We start from the raw sequence: 7,854 nt of genomic DNA, 5'->3' as shown, positions 1-7,854 counted from the left end.
TCTCTAATTAGTATAAGCTTTATTTATTCTTTAAAATAATGAGCAACTTATGATGGCACAACATTTAATATTTATTTTATAATTTTCACTTGATCTATGTTTTTACCTCAAATACTATTTTAATTTTATTTAATGGGGAGCTCTTGGAGGGAGGGAGCCGATGATCTATCGGAAACAGCTTCTCTACCCCAGGGTAGGGATAAAGTCTGCGTACACACTATCCTCCCCAGACCCCATTAGTGGGATTATACTGAGTTGTTGTTGTTGTTGTTGTTGTTGTTGTTGTTGTTGTTGTTGTTGTTGTTGTTGTTGTTGTTGTTATTGTTGTTAAACACAATATTAACAGATAATAGTTATCTACTAGCAATATTTTTTTATGTAATAATGTCGTAGCATAGGATTTAAGGAATTTATTTGTATGATAAAAAATATAATTTAGTCATAAATTTGCATTATTAACGTTATAAACACGTGCAACACACGTACACTAGAGCTAGTTAATTTGAAAAGTACATATGCACAACAATTATAGCATGTTTGGCCAAGTTAGAAAAATCAGCTTATTTTGAGAAGTATTTTTTGAAAAAGTACTTTCGAAAAAAAAGCAATTTGTATTTGGCCAAACAATTTAAAAAACACTCTTGAGCAACAATTTGTGTTGGCCAAACTTTTTTAAAAAGTACTTTTAAGTATCAAATTATGAATAAGCGTATGAAGAGATGTACTTAATAGTTAATATTATATAAGTAGATAAATAATTATAAATATATCCAAACAAGCTGTTACTCCCTTCATTTCTGATCTTCTATTTTTAATTCTCTCCTTGGGTTTAGTTTAACCATAACTACACAAGAATAGGGAATTTTTATTTGTTTTTCCTTTTATAGATGGTTGGTTCCGAGAGCACGGGCCACGAGAATCTAAAGTAAAAAGTGCTCCGAAAAACTTTCCTTTATCACTGCTTCAGAAGCCGATATTCACCACTAAGCCCGTATTGCATAACGCACCAGAGAGGTACAATTCATTTACTGATATGTCGGTGTGGAAAAGCAAAACACACAAGTGAAATACCATTAGGACAACTTGTATACGAAAAATCAAGCTTTAGATAAATATGCAAGTGCCAAGAATGCCTGAATAAACATGCTTACTTAACTGATAACACATTAATCCCCAAAAATTTCAACATATAGGAAACAGTTTTTAAATAAATCAGCAACGCATCTAGAGTAATCACCCAAAAAAGGAAAAAAGAGAGAAAGAACGAACTAAAATATGACCAAACATATACATTAACAATGATTATTAGCAATGACCAAAGGAACGTTCCCTGCCTTTATAGACTAATTGAGGAAAGTTGCACCTCCACACAGCTTTGAGATGAGAGAATTAAAAACGGAAAATGCTAGGTGTGAATACAAAATAATTCAAGCTTCAATACCTGCAACAAAATTAAAAGGAAAAGAGATGAAAGTCAGAAATAAAATCTTAAGTTCTAATATGTCAAAGGCAAGAAAGTAGGCTAGAGAAGCCAAAGGATTCACACTTCTAGAAGAAAAGCAATCTTGTCCCGCCAAGTGGCTCACTTAATATATAAAAAAGCTTTGGAAATCTCAAGAATCACAGTTAAGTCAAGCTTATTGAGATTCTTGCATTTAAGACCGAAAGTTCCAATCTCGACTTCCCGTAGAGGATGCTACAGGAAATAATCAACTTCTTCAGATTATCGAAGCTAAATTAAGAAGAGTGAGATCCGAGCAACCAGTGAACTCAGAGACAATATCCTCTCCTCAAAACGTTATAAGGTTATTGTCTGCTTTAAAATAAGTAAGAGTGCTGATATTTCCAATTGCTTCGGGATGCCTCCTATCAGCATGTTATTTCTTATATTAGTATAATTGGAGGGCCTTTGCATTTCCCAATAGATTAATCGTGTCGGTCAATTTATTCGGGACTAGACCGATGGTGCGGACGTGGACGTGAGGTTTGATACACAAGTCATCATCCCCAAGAGAGATAGTTTCAAGTAACTTGAGCCTATTAGGAAATGAGAAGATTGATGAAGATGTCACTCATCGTATTGGAGCGGGGTGGGTGAAATGAAGACTCGCATCTGATGTTTTATGCGATAAGAATGTGCCACATAAACTTAAGGGTAAGTTTTACAGAGTGGTTGTTAGACCTACCATGTTGTACGGAGCAGAATGATGGCCAATCAAGAACTCTCGTGTGAAAGTAGCGGAAATGAGTATGTTGAGATGGATGTGCGAACATACCAGGATTGATAAGATTAGAAATGAAGGATATTTGGGACATGGTAGGAGTAGCCTCGGTAGGACAAGATGCGGGAAGCGAGACTTAGGTGGTTTGGGCATGTGAATAGGAGAAGCACAGATGCTCCAGTGAGTAGGTGTGAGAGGTTGGCCTCGGTTGGTCTGAAGAGGGATAGAGGTAGGCCAAAGAAGTACTGGGGAGCAGTAATTAGGCAGGACTTGGCGTTGCTTTAGCTCACTTAGGACATGACCCTTGATAGGAAGGCGTGGAGGTCGAAAATTAGGGTAGAAGGTTAGTAGGTAGTCAAGTGTGTGTGTTTCCCATACCAATCGTATTAGTAGTTAGCCGTATATTCAGTTATTTGTAAACTTTAATACTACATGTTTTCTTATTATCTTGCTGTTGATTCTGCTTGTTCTCTTATTATCTTGCTGTTGTTACTGCTTGTTTTCTTATTATCTTGCTGTTGTTATTGTTGGTTGTTACTGCTTTCTTTTTCCTTTAATTTCCTTGAGCCGATGGTCTATTGAAAGTGGATCTCTACCCTCAAGGTAGGGGTAAGGTCTGCATAGACACTACCCTAAATTCTTAAATGCAGGGGACAGTATCTTGAAAGTTCTTATTAAAAATATCTAGCCAGTTAAATGCTTTGAGCTGAGGAATAAGAGTTACATTACCAAAAAGAGCAGGAATCAGAACACTCAGACACCAACCTGGCATTGTTAGATTTTTACCAATTGCTTTCTGTACGGTCTGATCGCGAAGAGCCTGGACATTTCTCAGTTGGGACGTTGTCGTATCCCTTTAATTAGGCATGTCCTCCCTTCAACAATATTCAAGATGTTCTGCAACAACAAAATGACCCACTGAGAGTGCAATTCAGCGACGATAACGAGCAGCAGCTCTCTGGCATGGCTTCAACCTATTAGCCTCCATCTTAGCTCTTTGTACTTTTGAGATCTGAATAACTTCATCATGTTTGGTTATAATTATATATTTTTAGAGCATTACTTGCCTTACATTTAGGTATTTTAATGCCAAACTATATAATATTTATGCTTAACTGAGTCTATTTTATGTGTAGGTACATTAAAAACGAAAGTGAGAGCAAAATAGAGATTTTATGTGTATTTTATACACTACAAGTATGATTATTTTAATTAGCAGGTATTTAATTACAAAGGAAGGCAAAAGTGTAACCAATGCAAAAGAAGACCAAAAAAAAAAAGGAAACAAAGCAAGAAATGAAAATAGAGACAAAAAACGTGAATTTGAGAAAGTTTGAAAGGAAGCAGATTCCCGGCAACGCGAGCTACTGTGCTCGCTAGAGAGCAGGCGACGCAAGCCTTGGAGCGCGCTACGGAGCTGGCGGCGCACAGTGAGTAGAGAGGTGGACTGTGCATTTTGCCTCGCGAGGCGAGACCTGTAGCGAGCATGTTCCGGGTTTTTAAAGCTTATTTTGTCTCCTATTTGGTTTTGAACTTGTTTATTTCGTCTGGTCTTTTCCCTATACATATAAATAGTCATTAAACACCAATTTTGAAGGGGAGACCGACATTAGTCCAGAGATTCGTCCTAAGGAGGCAAGAACACACTAGGAGCAAAGCGAGGAATTCTTCTACGAGTTTTTCATTTCCTTCTTCCTATTTCCATTATTGGTTATGAATTCTAATATTGTAGTTTTGTATACTATTATGAATAGCTAATTTGTTATCTAGAGTTTTGATAGAACCTTTTGTAGGATAAATTCTTGTTATGTTTTTATATAATTGAGCCGTTGGATTAATTTCTTTACTTGTTCAACTACGTTATTATTGTGGTTGGTTGAAGAGCTCTCAATCGATTGTGCCTATTTAGTGTGTATTACTCGGAAGAGAGTGTATATTTAGGTAGTTGTTGAACAACATCACTCCTAACATATATGAGAGATCAATATAGAGGGTTTAAAGGTGGGATTAGGAATAACGAAACTTTAGTGCGATCCGAGTGAGCCGTACTTAGTTGCAGCTAGCGTAATTCAGAAGAATATGTCTAGTAAATTGTGGTAGTTACTCGGGAGAGAATTACGACACTCAGAGCGCTCATGATCGGTAGAGAAAACTTAGGTGAAATTATAAAAGGCATAGCGGGAAGGATTCCGACAATTGAGGAAATCATAACTCTATACCTCTTTAGTCTTGTCTCAAATTTCATCCTTGTAGTTAATAATTTTACTGTTTTATAATAGTGTTAGTTAATTAGTTAGAAATATATATTATAATATTCTTAGAAATATTGAATAGTTGTAACTAAGCCTTGCCTTGTTCTCCAGAAGATGTAGAAGGATGTATTAGCAGCAACAATCTTTTGATGGAATTTCAGATGGCTCCTGCGATATTTGCAACACAATATGATAAAAAAATCTGCTGCACCCGGTGGGTAAAGGATGCTAATAATCTTTGTATCTGAAGTCTAAACAAAATATTTTAGCGGTGTGGCACATGAGACTAAAACCTATGTGAGGTTAACAAAAGTTAACTCAGCTAAGTTTTCTCTTCATATGAGGATTTGATTGAAAGTTCTTTAAACATATAGGTCGCATTTTTAGTTTCTCTGTTCTTCAATAAACATCCAATCCAAACACGATTAGTTTTAAAAAATATCTTTGAAATAACAATCAACCAAACAAAATTTATTTTCTAGAAATTTTCTTCCAAAAACATTTCTAAAAGTTTCTCCCAAGAAATCATTTCCTAAAACTGTTCAAACGCCAAGTATAGCAAGCACTACCAATTTCTCTAGCAAATCTATAAGCTCCGAAGTGCAAAATAAGACTTCTCATTCTAAAAGCATTCCCTTGGACACATTACACGAGCTACTACCAGATGAAAGTGATAGATAACCTAATCATCATAGCGCGAAACAAAGGTGTTTTCAGTGTTAAATCTTGTTACAACTTACTAATAAACAGAATGGCTCAAAGTTAAAGGAAAGAATTTACTCATTCAATATAAATTTTGAAGGAAATTATTGTTAACAGAACCTCAAAACAGCTGTCATATGCACGAAGGAACCAATATTACTTGAAAGCGGGAGATTGTAAGGCATTTTCACCTCATTATTTCTATTCTATCTTAAACTTCGCATGTCGGATAATTTACTTGCTCCATTTTCAAGTGGAAAAGCGGTAAATGTTAAAAGAATTCAAGAACAGGAAGCACCATACTAAATCTTTCTAGAGGATTGTCAATTAGTGTTGAGTTCCCTATAGAACATTTTCAGCGCGGCCAGATGTGCGACCTCTTCACCAGAATTGATGCAGTGTGAGAATACAGCATTAGTAATTAACTCCCCCGTATTAGTGTCATAGGAGAAGAAAGATTTCTTGTCATTCCATACAAAGAACATAGAATTGTCAGCAAAAGTAGAAAATGTTATTAGCTCCTTATGGTCCGGTTTCAAGAATGGCAGCTTGATGGTCCGCTTTCTTTCCGCCCATTTCAATTTTTTGTAATCGTATAATACCAAGACACGGAGCTCATCTTTTACCAGTTGAGCAAATGAGAGCCGCCATTTCAATCCAAGAGATTAGTGTGACTCAACTTTGAGAAGAAACCGCCTCTAGGGAAAGTAGTATGACCAATGTAGGTCTCATTAACCATATCCAAAACATCAACTTCTATATCAAGATCATCATCCTCCGTTTCAACATACCAAATGCAATAAGCAACCACCATTCTAAAGAAAATCTGAATTCTCTTCCGGCCATCTCGTTCACTGTTCAATAAGTTAGGTTGTGGTACCTTAACGGTCCGCCACCAATAAGTACTTTGATCACTCCCAATTCCAAGAGTGAGAATTTCATAACCGAGTGATTAATGATTTTCATGAACAGAAACCAACTTGACAGCTTGGTTAGATGGAATAAACTTCAAAGCCATGCATAAACTGGGATTTTGTGGGTTTGGGAAACCAAGTGTTTGGAGCAATATAGGGCATTGTATGCGGTATTTCAAAGGAGGAGGAGGAGAATCATACAGACAAGTAGTTTGCTCCAGAAGTAAGCCTTGACTACTCTTACCAATTACGTCACACATCTAGTTTGATTCCATCCATCAACATATGCCCTTAAACGAACTGATCACTACTCTACATTTAATGAATACAAGCCTAGCCTTCTCCACTAGTCCACATTTGTCATATTTCAAGGAACAAATTTGCAGAAAGAAAAAAGTATCAGTTTCCATGTCATGAACTTTTGGAATAACACTTCTATGAATCTGCTAACCCAATTCAAATGCAAAAATCCCAGTGAAAGAGCGCAAAGCAGATGAATCTGCTAACGCAACTCATTGTTATTTTAATTATATACTGAGACTAGTCTAAAATCGGAGGGTCCCGCTAATGTTTCGTAACAAAGAACATATGGAAACCTCATTTCTTGAAAAATGGTTTAGTTAGGGACCCCCTATAGCCATTTCTTGATGTTAAATCAACAAGTTGTAGTAACACAACCAAAATTTGTTATTGAGAGAAAATTGAAGATGTGGAATTTTGCCAAGGTGGAGATTTGTTGAAATTGGCAAAAGTACCACATCGGTGGATGACAATTTTGAATGAGAATTTCACCCTATAAAAGGAGGCCTAATGTTTAGGATTTAAATACACCTCTCATTTGCCTTTTATCTTCTTAAGGCATTTGTATCTTCTCTCTTTAGTATTATTTCACTTGTAATTTTGGAGTGGAATAAAATATTGATTGTGTCCGAGGAAGTAGGCAAAATTGGCCGAACCTCGTAAATTCTGGTGTTCTTTTATTGTTGTCTTATTGTCTTGTTTATTATTTAGTGGTTGTCATAATTTTTGGTATAGTAGTTGTGACTCATTCACACTATATACATTTGGCTTCCGCAACAATTGGTATCAGAGCCAAGGTACTGTCTAAGTATGCTCTGTGGTTGCAGCATAGTCTGATCTTCCACATCAGAAAAGATCTATCTTGGTAACTGAGTCAAGGTTCTGTCTGAGTATGCTCTGTGGTTGCAGCTTAGTCTGATCTTCCACACCAGAAAGGAAATAATCTTGATTTGTGTCGTCAGCTACTAAATAATATTTGTGTCAAAATGAAAGACAATAAACAAGAAGAATCTACATCAAGTGTCAATAATACGTCATCGTTGGCATCTTCGCTTATGACAAGAATTGTGTCAAATGCGAAATTTGCGGTAGAAATTTTTGACGGGTCAGGACATTTTGGGATGTGGCAAGGCGAGGTTCTAGATGTTCTTTTTCAACAAGGGCTAGATCTTGCCATTGAAGAAAAGAAGCCAGATGTTATTGGAGAAGAAGATTGAAAAATTATCAATCGTGTTGCTTGCGGTACCATTCGATCCTACCTTGCTAGAGAGCAGAAATATCCATACACAAAGAAAACTTCTGCAAGTAAATTATGGAAAGCACTGGAGGATAAATTTTTGAAGAAAAACAGTCAAAATAAATTGTACATGAAGAAGAGACTGTTTCGCTTCACCTATGTTCCTGGTACCACAATGAATGAACATATCACCAGTTTCAATAAGTTGGTCACAGATTTGCAAAATA

This window comes from Nicotiana tomentosiformis, chromosome 1 (genome assembly GCF_000390325.3).
Source record: "Nicotiana tomentosiformis chromosome 1, ASM39032v3, whole genome shotgun sequence".
Lineage (NCBI taxonomy): Eukaryota > Viridiplantae > Streptophyta > Magnoliopsida > Solanales > Solanaceae > Nicotiana > Nicotiana tomentosiformis.
This window is presented reverse-complemented; position numbering follows the sequence as displayed.